Genomic DNA, 15,910 nt, shown 5'->3' on the forward strand with positions numbered 1-15,910 from the left:
TGTATCTTGTGAAGTTACATGTATTCAGATGTGTCCTGTTAATTTGATAACTACCATCTGTGTCCCAAAGTAAGGATGGAGGTGTATATTGTGGCTGAGGAAGTTGGAGGAATAATAGTGCTTCAGATTTGATGTGAAGAGCTGTTGACATCTGGATGCTCCTTCTGGGCAAGAAAGTCCCCCAGGAGTGGAGCTTGAGGCTGTGACATGAGTAGTGCTAAGAGACCACCTGCTGCATATCACCTCTTACAAAGACACTCGGCAACATTCTCAAAGCCAAATGGAGAAAACATTTGTGTTTCAGAGAAAAAGGGGAAGAGGAGGGAGAGAGGAGAATATGACAAGGAGTAAAAGAGGATAGAGAAAAGAGAGACTAAGGAGAGACAAGGAAAAAACGGATGAACAACAGAGTATGAGACAAGGCAGCATTTGCAGTATAAGTTTTAATGATTGTCAAAAGAACTTTCTCAGAGATTTCATTCATTTAGAATGTGAGTGATGGGATAAGTGGGTTTTGTCTTTATTAATATTTCTACTGCTCTTTCTAAACATACCACTTTAAGACAGCAAAAAGAGGAAGAACTACAATCCTGTGAGACGAAAACCACAATCACAGAAAATTAAACAAAATGAAACAGGAGAGGATTATGTCCCAGAAGAGGAACAAGATAAAATCCCAGAAAAACAACAAAATTAAGGGGAGATTGACAACTTTCCAGAAAAAGAATTCAGAATAATGATAATGAAGCTGATCCAGGATCTCGGAAAAAGAATGGAAGCAAGGATTGAGAAGATGCAAGAAATGTTTAACAAAGACCTAGAAAAACTAAAGAACAAACAAACAGAGATGAACAATACAACAACTGAAATGAAAAATACACTAGAAGGAATCAATAGCAGAATAACTGAGGTAGAAGAACAGATAAGTAACCTGAAAGATAGAATGGTAGAAATCACTGCCTCAGAATAGAATAAAGAAAAAAGAATGAAAAGAAATTAAGACAGTATAAGAGACCTCTGGGACAACATTAAATGCACAAACATTTGCATTATAGAGGTCCCAGAAGGAGAAGAGAGAGAGAAAGAACCTGAAAAAATATTTGAAGAACTAATAGCTGAAAACTTCCCTAACATGAGAAAGGAAACAGTCATCTAAGTTTAGGAAGTGCAGAGAGTCACAGGCAGGATAAAGCCAAGGAGGAACACATTGAGACACATAGTAATCAAATTGAAAAAAATTAAGACAAGGAAAAAAATATTAAAAGCAACAATGGAAAAACAACAAATAACATACAAGGGAACTCCCATAAGGTTATCAGCTGATTTCTCAGCAGAAACTCTGTAGCCCAGAAGGGAGTAGCCCAATATATTTAAAGTGATGAAAGGGAAGAACATACAACCAAGAATACTCTACCCAGCAGGGTTCTCATTCAGAGTTGATGGAGAAATCAAAAGCTTTACAGGGCTTCCCTGGTGGCACAGTGGTTGAGAGTCCACCTGCCAATGCAGGGGACGTGGGTTTGTGCCCTGGTCCAGGAAGATCCCACATGCCGTGGAGTGGCTAGGCCCGTGAGCCATGGCCACTGAGCCTGCACGTCCAGAGCCTGTGCTCCGCAACAGAAGAGGTCATAACAGTGAGAGGCCCGCGTACCACAAAAAAAAAAAAAAAAGCTTTACAGACAAGCAAAAGCTAAGAGAATTCAGCACCACGAGATCAGCTTTGCAACAAATGCTAAAGGAACTCCTCTAGGCGGGAAAGAGACCACCAACTTAAAACAACCTTGTACCTATATAGACTCTATATCAAAACATTGTGGGAACAGCAAACCCCAAAACTACAACAGATACATACACAAAAAGAAAAAGCAACCCAAACACAACACTAAATCTGGTCATCAAACCACAAAAGAAGAGCACAAAAGAGGAAGGAAAGAAAAAACACCTACAAAAACAAACCCAAAACAATTAAGAAAATGACAATAGGAACATATATATTGATAATGACCTTAAATGTAAATAGATTAAATGCTCCAGCCAAAAGACATAGACTGGCTGAATGGATACAAAAACAAGACCCATATATATGCCATTTACAAGAAACCCACTTCATACCTAGGTACACATACAGACTGAAAGTGAGGGGTTGGAAGAAGGTATTCCATGCAAATAGAAATCAGAAGAAAGCTGGAGTAGCAATACTTATATCAGAAAAAATAGATATAAAATAAAGACTGTTATAAGAGACAAAGAAGGACACTATATAATGATCAAGGGATCAATCCAAGAAGAAGATAAAACAATTATAAATATATATGCACCCAACATAGGAGCACCTCAATATATAGGCAAATACTAACAGCCTTAAAGGGAGAAATGGAGAGTAACACAATAATAGTGGGGGAATTTAACACCCCACTTTAATCAATGGACAGACCATCCAGACAGAGAATCAATAAGGAAACACAGATCTTAAATGGCACATTAGACCAGAAGGACTTAATTGATATTTATAAAGCATTCCATCCAAAAGCAACAGAATACACATTCTTCTCAAATGCACATGACACAGTCTCCAGGACTGACCACATGCTGAGCCACAAAGTGAGCCTCAGTTAATTTAAGAAAATTGAAATCATATCAAGAATCTTTTCTGACCACAGTGCTATGAGATTAGAAATAAACTATAAGAAAAAATCTGCAAAAAACACAAATACCTGGAGGCTAAACAATATGCTACTAAACAACAAATGCATCACTAAAGAAATCAAAGAGGAAATCAAAAAATATCTAGAGACAAACGAAAATGAAAGAACAATGATCCAAAACCTATGGGATGCAGCAAAAGCAGTTCTAAGAGGGAAGTTTATAGCAATACAATCTTACCTCAGGAAACAAGAAAAATCTCAAATAAACAATTTAACCTTACACCTAAAGCAACTAGAGAAAGAAGAACAAAAAAAACCTAAAGTTAGTAGGAGGAAAGAAATCATAAAGATCAGAGCAGAAATAAATGAAATAGAGACAAAGAAGACAATAGCAAAGATCAATTAAACTAAAAGCTGGTTCTTTGAGAAGATAAACAAAATTGATAAACCTTTAGCCAGACTCATCAGAAAAAAGGGAGAGAACTCGAATCAATAAAATTAGAAATGAAAAAGGAGAAGTTATAATGGACACCACAGAAATACAAAGGATCATAAGAGACTACTACAAGCAACTGTATGCCAATAAAATGGACAACCTGGAAGAAATGGACAAATTCTTAGAAAGGTACAATCTCCCAAGACTGAACCAGGAAGAAATAGAAAATATGAACAGACCAATCACAAGTAATGAAATTGAAACTGTGATTAAAAATCTTCCAAAAAACAAAAGTCCAGAACCAGATGGCTTCACAGGTGAATTCTATAAAACATTTAGAGAAGAGCTAACACCCATCCTTCTCAAACTCTTCCAAAAACTTGTGGAGGAAGGAAGACTCCCAAATTCATTCTATGAGGTCACCATCACCCTGATACCAAAACCAGAAAAAGATACTACAAAAAAAAGAAAATTACAGACCAATATCACTGATGAATACAGATGCAAAAATCCTCAACAAAATACTAGCAAACAGAATCCAACAACACATTAAAAGGATCATACACCATGATCAAGTGGGATTTATCTCAGGGATGCAAGGATTCTTCTACACAAATCAATCATTGTGATACACCATATTGACAAATTGAAGAAGAAAAACCATATGATCATCTCAATAGATGCAGAGAAAGCTTTTGACAAAATTCAACACCACTTATGATAAAAACTCTCCAAAAAGTGGGCATAGAGGGAACTTACCTCAACATAATAAAGGCCATATATGACAAACCTACAGCAAACATCATTCTCTATGGTGAAAAACTGAAAGCATTTCCTCTGAGATCAGGAACAAGACAAGGATATCCACTCTTGCCACTTTTATTCAATATAGGTTTGGAAGTCCTAGCCACGACAATCAGAGAGGAAAAAGAAATAAAAGGAATCCAAATTGGAAAAGAAGTTAAACTCTCACTGTTTGCAGAGGACATGGTATTATACATAGAGAGTCCTAAATACACTACCAGAAAACTACTAGAGCTCATCAACAAATTTGGTAAAGTTTAAGGTTAAAAATTAATACACAGACATCTGTTGCATTTCTATATGCTAAAAACAAAAGATCAGAAAGAGAAATTCAATAAATAATCCCATTTACTACCACATCAAAAAAAAAAAAACCCAGGAATAAACCTACCTGAGGAGACAGAAGACCTGTACTCTGAAAACTATAAGATGCTGATGAAAGAAATTGAAGACAACACAAACAGATGGAAAGATATACCATGTTCTTGGATTGGAAGAATCAGTATTGTTAAAATGCCTATAATACCCAAGGCAATCTACAGATTCAGTGCAATTCCTATCAAATTACCAATGGCATTTTTCACAGATCTAGAACAAAAAGTCTTAAAATTTGTATGGAGACACAAAAGACCCCAAATAGCCAAAGCAATCTTGAGAAAAAAAAGCAGAGCTGGAGGAATCAGGCTTCCTGACTTCAGACTATACTACCAAACTATAGTCATCAAAACAGTATGGTAATGGAACAAAAATAGAAATATAGATCAGTGGAACAGGATTGAAAGCCCAGAAATAAACCCATGCACCTACAGTCAATTACTCTACAACAAAAGAGGCAAGACTATACAATGGTGGAAAGACAGTCTCTTCAATAAATGGTGCTGGGAAAACTGGACAGCTACATGTAAAAAGAAATGAAATTAGAACACTCTTTAATACCGTACACAAAAATAAGCTCAAAATGGCTTAAAGACCTATATGTGAGACTGGACACTATAAAACTCTTAGAGGAAAACATAGGCAGAACAATCTCTCACATAAATTGCAGCCATATCTTTTTCAATCCACCTCCTAGAGTAAATAAAAACAAGAATAAACAAATGGGACCTAAATAAACTCAAAAGCTTTTGCACAGCAAAGGAAACCATACACAAAATGAAAAGACAACCCACAGATTGGGAGAAAATATTTGCAAATGATGTGATTGACAAGGGATTAGTCTCCAAAATTTGAAAACAGCTGATGAAGCTTAATATCATCAAAACAAACAACTCAATCAAAAAATGGGCAGAAGACCAAATATACATTCCTCTAAAGAAGACATACAGATGGCCAAGAGGCAAATGAAAAGATGTTCAACATCGCTAATTAATAGAGAAATGCAAATCAAAACTACAATGAGGTACCAATTCACACCAGTCAGAATGGCTATCATCAAAAAAATCCACAAACAATAAATGCTGGAGAGGGTGTGGAGAGAAGGGAACCTCCCTAGAATGTTTGTGGGAAAGTAAACTGGTACAGCCACTATGGAGAACAGCATGGAGGTTTCTTAAAAAACTAAAAATAGAGCTACCATATGATCCAGCAATCCCACTCCTGGGCATATATCTGGAGGAAAACATGGTCCGAAAGTATACATGCACCCCAATGTTCATTGCAGCACTGTTTACAATAGCAAAGACATGGAAGCAACCTAAATGTCCACCAACAGAGGAACGGATAAAGAAGATATGGTGTATATATACAGTGGAATATTACTCAGCTACTAAATAAAGAGTGAAATAATGCCATTTGCTGCAACATGGATGGACCTAGAGATTGTCATACTGAGTGAAGTAAGTCAGACAGAGAAAGAGAAATATCGTATAGTATCACTTATATGCGGAATCTAAAAAGAAATGATACACATGAACCTATTTACAAAACAGAAACAGACTCACAGACTTAGAGAACGAACTTATGGTTACCAGGAGAGGAAGGGATAGTTAGAGAGTTTGGGGTTGACATGTATATACTGCTGTATTTAAAAGGGATAACCAACAAGGACCTACTGTATAGCAGGGGACCCTGCTCAATATTATAGGTAACAACCTAAATGGGAAAAGAATTTGAAAAAGAATAAATACATGTGTATGTATAACAGAACCATTTTGCTGTACACCTCAAACTATCACAACATTGTTAATCAACTATACTCCAATATAAAATAAAAAGTTTTTTAAAAATAAAACATACCACTTCAAAAATAGTAATGTCATCTTTATAATGATCATTGTCAGTCTCACTCTGTCTCTTTAAAATATATTGGTTAAATACAGTATTTATGAAGTTGTACTTGTGGATTATCCTGTCACTTCTCTTAGACTCCCTGCAAGCTTCCTTCTAGAAGCTCGATATTTATGCTGTACCCCAGACCTCAGGCCTCTTAGATATCTAGTCCTTTGATACTTTGTGAGTTGGGTAAAGGGTTAGGCCTGGATCAGAATGATCTTATCACCATTTCTAGTAAGACCAGGACTTACCTCACTATAGACTCTATTTTTGAGTACTAAGGCAGCATGTGCTTATAAAAGTGAACACATATACACAATTTTTAGCATAAACTACGAACTAGTTAGACTTTTAGGTAACTCAGTTTGAATAGAACAACACCAGAGAGGGGTGGGATTCTGATTCTAAGAGGGAGAATGTGGTGTGGCATTCAATCAGATGTGAGGGGAGAAAGCAAAGCTCAAAACTGGAGAGTTCGTCCATGTACCATATATAAATTGGGAGTTGTGTTGTCGTCTCCCAAATCCCCTCTAATAATATAGGTGTCATGTGCAGTACAGTTGGTGTATTTCACAGGTGAATATTACAATCCTATGAAAGCATTTCGAGACTGCAGGATGTGAGTCATGACAAAAATCTCAAGAATTATTATCCTTTCTCTTCCACCCAGGAGGGCTCAATTTTTGCATCTCATCTATAGCAATGTACATTATGAAGAACTAATAAAATGAAATAGGATGAAAGCAATATCAAAATATAAAACAAAGCACAGATAATAAAGTACTAATTTCTTCAGTTAAATTATATTGTTCATTTTTAATGGAATGATTAAAGATATAAAATCTGACATTACATTTTTTTTTTTTTTTTGCGGTACGCAGGCCTCTCACTGCTGTGGCCTCTCCCGTTGCGGAGCACAGGCTCCGGACGTGCAGGCCCATTGGCCATGGCTCACGGGCCCAGCAGCTCCGTGGCATGTGGGATCTTCCCGGACCGGGGCACGAACCCGTGTCCCCTGCATCGGCAGGCGGACTCTCAACCACTGCACCACCAGGGAAGCCCTGACATTACACTTTTTTAAAATCAAACTGGGAGGCTCAAAATTTATCTTAATACTTTCTCTTTGTATTCTAAATTTCCTTCATAATGGAATGTATATTTGAAATCTATTTGGTCTGCTAGTCAATTTACTTTTTATCAATCTGATTTCATGTAGTGAATTATTATTTTTTGCTTATTTAACTAGTTCTCAACATGTTACAAAGCAGACTATCCCCCCAATCAAATCTGCTACAAATATAGTTTTTATTTCTGTTTTATACAGAAGCTAGGTTATTAACAAATTTATTCTAATTCATTCATATGAAAATTTATTTAATAAATGCCAGTTATTGACTTATTCCAAACCTATTTTTATATAGATAGGCTACTACTATTTAATACATATTAGCAAGCTCCTTGGAGTTGTTTTCTTTATGACAATTACATATCATTTCAATCTTACATGTAATTTGTCAAAATTTCTTATTTTTCAATTCAGTTGCCATCACTACAACAATGATACTTACTTTCTTGGGTATATTTTCTTCCTTCTGTTTCTTTTCTTTCACTCCTTCCTGTGTGGTTTATTTTTATTTGTTTTCTCCTATTCATTTGAACTTTATCAACCTTGAACTTGGTTATATTTAGCCTTCATATATGTACCATCTAGAAAAGCATTCTAGTTTCTAAAGACTGCATATGTTACATCTTTGTGTCAGGGCCTGCTCCAAATATGAGATTATTTTAAACAGGAATTAATTGATTATCAAAAGTAATATAATACCTACCAGTAACTATTTGATCTTTATGATACTCAGGGGCTAAAGTTCTTGCTCAGGAAAAAAATTAAATTAAATCCATAAATATAAATAACATATTTAGATCAAAATATAGCTACATAAATCAATTCACAAGCAGTATATTGTACTAGTTCCTGCATGATGCTTTGTGGCACACAACTGTGGTTTGAGGTATCAAAAAATACTGAAACTCCATTGCAGTCCTGGCTCTGCAGAGCTTCCCTCTCATCTCCAGCAACTTAGCGATCATTTGAATCTTCGTCAGTTGAAAGGCAGGAGATTGTGCGATATCTTGCTTAGGTGTCACCGTATTGGTTGAGCCCCTGGTTTGTGGGACAGGTCTGCCCACCTATCCTGCTATGGTAGTCAAGTGCATAAGGATGACCTAGCTTCAGAATCAGATTCTTTCATTGTGCTGTTGACTTAACTAGCATGTCTTTCTGAATTTTAGAACTTTTTGTTTTGTTTTGTTTTGTTTTTTCACATCTTTATTGGAGTATAAATGCTTTACAATGTTGCGTTAGTTTCTGCTGTACAACAAAATGAATCAGCTATACATATACATATATCCCCATATCTCCTACCTCTTGCGTCTCCCTCCCACCCTCCCTATCCCACCCCTCTAGGTGGTCACAAAGCATTGAGTTGATCTCCCTGTGCTATACAGTAGCTTCCCACTAGCCATCCGTTTTACATTTGGTAGTGTATATATGTCAATGCCACTCTCTCACTTCATCCCAGCTTTCCCATCTGCCCCGTGCCCTCAAGTCCGTTCTCTACATCTGCGTCTTTATTCCTGCCCTGCCACTAGGTCTCTGCATGCCTCATACCTGACCATTCTCAACGTGTGTGTGTGTGTGTTTTGCCTGTGTGTATGCGTTAGTGTGGTTATCCTGCTAGCTCTGACCTTCTTAACACCCTTTTCTTCAATCCTTTCTTTAGGCAGTTGATCTGTTGAATATTCTGATGACTGCATGTCCTCAACTTGCCTGAATATCCAGGAAGTTAAAAATCTGACTCTTCTGTTCTGAAAAAGCATAGGTCCAGTTTGATACTTTACTTTTAGTGAATCACATGGATAAGTCATTTGGGAGGGAGAGGTAACACTGCACTTTGCTAGACATTTCCCTCCTTTCAGAGTCCATCCTACCATGTCTGGCTTTGTGTGTCTCATCATCCTCTCATCTTCCAGTGGTCGGAGCTAACTGGTAACTTTGAGGCAAAAGAGCTGAGCTTTCATATTCCTGCACTGGGCAGTCCTTGACTTCAGGCTGCTGGGCAGTTTCTGTGCTCAGGGAAGCTGGGCAAGGGATCCCAGTAGCCCAATGGCAGTTCTCTGAAGAAGGTTGCCTGTGCCAGCCTTTAGGAGTAAAGCATACAAACCAGGGAGATGGATACCCAGAATCCATAAAAGGGATCTAAAGGCATCTGGATGAAGTGACACCGTGACCACTACACTAACTCCGATGGCAGTTAGTGCCTGAAGTAGATGCATGAAAGCATCTACATTCCCCTAGGAAATGAAGAGAAAAGGAATTGGCATTTCCTTATGCATCTGAACTTGTTCATTCTTTAAAGAGACATTTATGTTGACCGGTTTATGGCATTTATAAAATTTGTTTTCCATTGAAATTGTCATTTGTAACTTTGCAGATACGTACTAATTCAGAATTTTAACTGTTTATTCAACAAAAGAAGGAAATATTTACTTTGAAAAAAAACCCTCTGGGAGACTTCCTTGGTGGTCCAGTGGTTAAGACTCTGCTCTTCAAATGCAGGGGACATGGGTTCGATCCCTGGTTGGGGAACTAGAATCCCACATGCTGTGTGGCGTGGCCAAAAAAAAAAAAACCCTCTGTAGGTTGTAGAAAAACCATAGTAATGTATGTGACTGTCGGGTAGGATGATTATCTGTTGATGATTGCCTCTGGCTGTTGACCAATTTTGCATCACTGTAACAAATTCATCTCAATATTTTGATTGTCTGTATACGTGTCTACTGTTTGAATTCTCCTTTGAACCAGTTGCAAAATCTTAGTGGTTCCCTTACAAACTAGTCTGGTTGAATAAAATCTTTGACACTTAAAAATGAACTTTTTTCTACAAGTTCCTTTATTAATAAATCTCAGTGTAGAAGAACAAGGTCCCCAAAAGACCCATATGATTAAAAGTGCAAATTTACTCCAACCTGGGATAAAAAACAAATAGCAGGCCTCAACTAGCTAGGCCATAGAAATTTAGTGTGATTAAAATGCTTTTATCGCACAACTGTAGTGCTGAACCATATTCGATTAATTCTTTTGTTTATGTCATTGGGACAAAATATGTGCTATGACTGCAGCCGATAGACTGCATCATAATACAGTTTAGGGTCAGAACATCAAAAATAACAAAATAAGAGCAATGTTTTAAAGTCAAGTGACTGAATCAAGGTACATTTTTTTTAAAGCAAAAAGTGCTAAAAATATTCCTGATACTTCAAAAACAAAATTATATATAATTTAGCTGCACATTTTAGTCTATTCTCTTTATATGCATGATGGCCTATTCTTCATCCTCTCCCAACTTATACTTGCTTTATCCCTATTAAATTATGTGCTATGTAGGTATAAAAAAATAGTAGTATCTAAGTAATAGACATGCGTTTTCAAAAAAATTAACAAACACCATGATGATAACAACTGGAATTTTTTCCTCTCAGAGGACAATGGAATTGCAAGGCATTCCATTCACAAATATTATAGTTCAATAGAAACTTTATACACATACCCCCAAAAGTCTATACCAGATTAGGCCACTTTACTAAATCACTAAAACTAGAAGTAATGAAAACATTATCATAATTTTTTAGAGCCGTAAAAGTCTGAGGCACTCTGGGAAAGATGTTCTCATACAAGTAGAACGTGTCAGAGATATCAAGTTATCTTACAAGAAAGTCACCAGATACCCAGTAATCAAGTACACTCTAATGACAGTGACTTTGATTTGATGTGACTTCACTGGATGCACTCCCATTTGGACTGAACTACTGAAAGGAACACAGATACTGGGCAGTAAATGTGGGCCCGCCCTCCTCCCTGGTATCATACCGGGAATTTAGGAAATTAATCTGAGTTGCTTATTGTAAATCACTATGCTCCTAAGGCCATCAATTCTCTTTATAAATTGCTGTTTCAACATAATTTGACAAAACTCTCAAGTGACTGTAGCTAAATAGCCTGGTATGAGAAAGGAATGGGAAATATAAATCAGTTTAGCTATCTTTACATAACTGAGTGGCAAACAACAGAATCTTAACGTCAGCATTCCCAGTTTCCAGTAGTTATAAACACAGCCTTCCGCTTCCTAATGAACTACCACTTTGGCTCTACAGCACTGCTCATTCTTTCATACTTCTGGTACCTGCATTTTGTTCTGTTTGTTTTACTCTGGCTGTTTGGGGTTCTAAGAGAATCTACTTAGAAGGGTCTTGGCATTCATAGGTTTAATATTTAGGAATATGAAAAGCTGTGGAAACTACTGATAAGTAGGTGTTAGTGCCAATGAAAATATTTAAAGTAATCAGATTTTTCTTTATGTATCATATTCAGTGAATGCACAGCAGAGAGTATTTTATTATTTTTTAAATTTAATTTTATTTATTTATTTTGTATACAGCAGGTTCTTATTAGTCACCCATTTTATACACATCAGTGTATACATGGCAATCCCAATCTCCCCATTCATCCCACCACCACCCCCACCCCACCACTTTCCCCCACTTGGTGTCCATACATTTGTTCTCTACATCTGTGTCTCTATTTCTGCCTTGCAAACCGGTTCATCTGTACCATTTTTCTAGATTCCACATATATGTGTTAATATACAATATTTGTTTTTCTCTTTCTGACTTACTTCACTCTGTATGACAGTCTCTAGGTCCATGCATGTCTCTACAAATGACCCAGTTTCGTTCCTTTTTATGGCTGAGTAATATTCCATTGTATATACGTACCACATCTTCTTCACCCATTCATCTGTCGGTGGACATTTAGGTTGCTTCCATGACCTGGCTATTGTAAATAGTGTTGCAATGAACATTGGGGTGCATGTGAGCAGACAGTATTTTATTTCCAGGCTTGTTACCTGCAGAATTTTTCCTTGGGGAACTGACAGAACACTGTCAGTTCTCTGAAATATGTCAATATTTATGGAGCATTGAGAGAGCATGGCTAAATAATTACTGGTTTGCTCATCTCAGCTGGGGAGCTCATTTCTCTCTGCCTTACATTCAAAGTCTTTTGAAAGTCTGTTTACTTAATCACTATAAGGAACATATAAAATTGTGCAAACTAATTGAAGAGACAGATTCTCACAAGTGGCCAAACTTAGTTGTTCATTATTTCAAGGCAATTAATTCTATTTCAGGTGCAATGATACTGGTAGTTATTAGTGCTATCTGTCAAATATTCCTGTTTCTTCCCCATTCTGGGCACATGGCAGGTTCACAATTTTATGCCCTTTATTGCTAGGAAGAGAACCATATGACAAGTTCTGCACAATGCGTTATAAGTAAAATGGTGTTTGTCACTTTGGGGTTGGAATTCTTGGTTTTCACAGTGAGACCCTCCAGATCTTGCTCTTTCCTTCTGCATGGTGATGGATAATTTTAAGAAAGATAATGGCTGTTCTATCAACCTGGGTCCATGAGTGACAAGGATGAACTGAATCTCCCAAAACCCACCTCACTGTCCTCAAATGGATATGAAACATGAGCAAGGAATTAATCTTTGTTGTTTTAAGCCACTGAGCTTTTAAGGTTGATTGGTACTACCTTTACTGATATCTGTACTCATGCAGAAGTAAAATTATAAATTACTAGTTGGATGTGACAGGAGAAGGAGAAGGAAAATACTTCAGGGCAGTGTATATCTGACCACAGAGATTGTTGGACAACCTGCCTCCAGTTTCACAATCTTTACTTGGCTCAAACTCGCATTAAGATTCCTTTAATAGTGGCATGCTTCAGCACCGTGTGCCACTGATAACATACTTCTCAGATAGTTTCCCAATGGTGCTCTATGCACAAGATAACATAGAAAGGCCTAAAAATAATATGGTTAAAATATGTTGATGCTTTGAAATGAGTTCTCTGCAATTTCTAAATTTAATTCAAGTCATCACACTGTTGCCTTGCAACCTTGTGGTGGTGCTTCCCACCTGAAACTGGTCCTGGTACTCAGTACTGCTGTCCTCCGAGGGCAGGTAGAAACCTAAGAAGGAGGTAGATGACTCCAGGTTGGTAAGTGGTAGGTTTAATAAACAACTTACATAGAAGACTTGTCTTGGGTGGCCACAAGTTAAGTAGATCTCCACACCCACTGCCAGAATCTTAAAAAGCTTATGTAGAGGATTAACTGAGTCCAGTCACGTACATAGTCCAAATGGTCTCATCACCACGTTATTATCTCAAGGCTGTATCCTTGGGGGAGCATCTGGGAGTGGAGAAGGCAAGTGGAACACACATTCCAAGGACGGGGTGAGGAGCCTGCAATGCCTGGGTCCAGCTTGTGGGTCAGACCTGCAATCACATCTCTTGACGACCTCCCTCAACTCACACTCAACACAGCGGTGGAGACAAACATCTTTATATTCAAGAGCGCAAACTTGTGGATGAAAAATTCCACATATTTTTCTAAGTATTTTGTGCTATGGACTTAAAATACATTTTCTCAATGAATTCTGAAAACTTCTTTGTGATCTGGCATTGTGATCTCCATGAACTGGTAATGTTGACAATTTACTGTTTTCATGTACAAAGCATTATGCTAGGTGCTTTATATACATTGACATATTCATTTACCATAGCAAGTCCATGAAGAGGAAGCTGAGATTCAGAGAATTTAAGAAAGCTAATTTTAAAGCCTGTAATGGCTCAATATTGCAGTGAGTGCTATGGAGGGATTATGATCATTAGGCATTTAGCATCTGTTAGAAAGATGACTAACACAGACGTTTCCTGATATGAAACTGAGAAAACCTCTGGCAAAGCTAAATAAATATAGCCAGTAAGTTCCTTTTGTAAAATACTATTTCCTCTGAGATTTTCCCCATTATCTGTCAGTTGCAACCATAGCATCTATTCAGTGGTAGGAATAGTCATTAACTTTATTTAGCAAAAACATTATTACACATTAACTGAGATCCAGGTATCTTCATCCCTTTTTCTGTGCCCTAGATCTCGGCAGATTTTGCGTCCACCTATGATCCTCCCAATTCAGTATCTTTAAATCTTTCTGTCTCATTTACTCAACTTGCACCCGGGGCTGAGAATGCAATCATCTGAGAATATTTTCCAGTAGTACAAGGACATCACTTCATCTTTATTTGCAGGTGATTATTTCTCCTAACTTAATTGGACCCATAAAATGTAAGGAGGCAACTGGAGAAGCTCAGACACTATGAAACTGAATTTAGAATGTAGACGCAAGAAATGCTAGGGCCTTAAAAGCAGAAAAGGGCATCCCTGACATTGGTAAAATCTTTTTATTCATGCTCAGTTTTCTGCTATGTGTTTCCCAAATGTGTCTCTTTCTGTAAGTACACTGCTTTGCAACTACCTCTATCAGCTCTTTCTCAAGTTGGGTAGTTTCTCCATTCTCGTCACCATTTGCTTAGCTCCAGCACTCACAATCTCCATGCCATCAGAATCTCTTCACTCTGGTTCATTTTCTGCAACATAGTCTGAATTGGTATCCTGAAACATAAATCTAGTCACGTTTCTTTCATCCTTCAGATATTTGTTGGCTTCCCACTACCCGTAAGGGGGAAATAATTATGCATCACAGCCTGACATACAAGACACGTTGCAACTCAACTCAGTCCCAGCTTTCTTCTTTATCCTCCTTTCCTGACATTTCCTTCTGAACTTCTTTCCTTCCTCCATTTCCAGCTCACCCCACCACCTGACAGGTTAATCACCAAGCATCTCGCTCTTCCCAGAGTATCATGAGATATTTTCAGGTCAATGTGACCTGGGAGCTGGCTAGAATGCCTTTCCTTTGACTTTTCCATCTAGAAAACTCACACTTACTCTTTGGTGAAGCCTTTCCCAGCTGCCTCAGACAAAGTTCATCAGCCTCTTTATGAGACCAGCAAAGCTCTTTGTTCCCATTTATAGCATAGACTTCATTGTATCATAACTCATCTGCTCATAGGTCTCTCTTTTCTACTAAATTGGGAGCGGGGCCTATAATGTCTTCGGCATCGTATTTCCTGTGGCTTGTGTGGTGCTTGGTACATAGCAAACGCTCAAAATTGTTTGCTGAATAAAAGGAGAAAGTTTTGTCCCTTAGTATATAAGTTACTAGTCCAAAATGGTAACTCAATCATAAGAAACAGACACTGTGACCCATCACAGCAACTTGTGCCTCCAATTACTGAATTCTAGCAAGGGCTCCACCGAAACAAGACAGGCAGTTCTCCCGCAGGAGTTTCACACAAATACTTAGGTAAGCAGCGTTGCTATTTTGGGCATCCTGTCATCTCCCACTTGTCTCCAGAGCAATTGTAGAATGAGCTTTGTGCTGGCACTGATGTCTTAGGAATGTAAGCTCTGTGAGCTGCCACTGCTGTTTGTCTTCCTGTCACCCGCCATCCTCTGAGCAGGCCCTTCGCATTGTGTCAAGTGTCCTGATTCAGAGCACATCAAGACAGATGGCATGGTCCTCATGCAGGATTTTGATAGATAAGCTCCCTAGCTCTAGGTTAACAGAACACTTTCCTCCCTTGGTGCATGAATATTCAATAACTTCAACACTCACACGCAATCTCTGTTCAGAAAAGGAAATATACAGAAAGAATGAGAAAACCACACATGTCTACGGTCATTTACTTTGGACATGTTCCTAGAAAAACTTGCTTCCATATATTAT

This window comes from Monodon monoceros, unplaced genomic scaffold (assembly GCF_005190385.1).
Source record: "Monodon monoceros isolate NGI ecotype Baffin Bay Population unplaced genomic scaffold, NGI_Narwhal_1 Super_Scaffold_18, whole genome shotgun sequence".
Classification (NCBI taxonomy): domain Eukaryota; kingdom Metazoa; phylum Chordata; class Mammalia; order Artiodactyla; family Monodontidae; genus Monodon; species Monodon monoceros.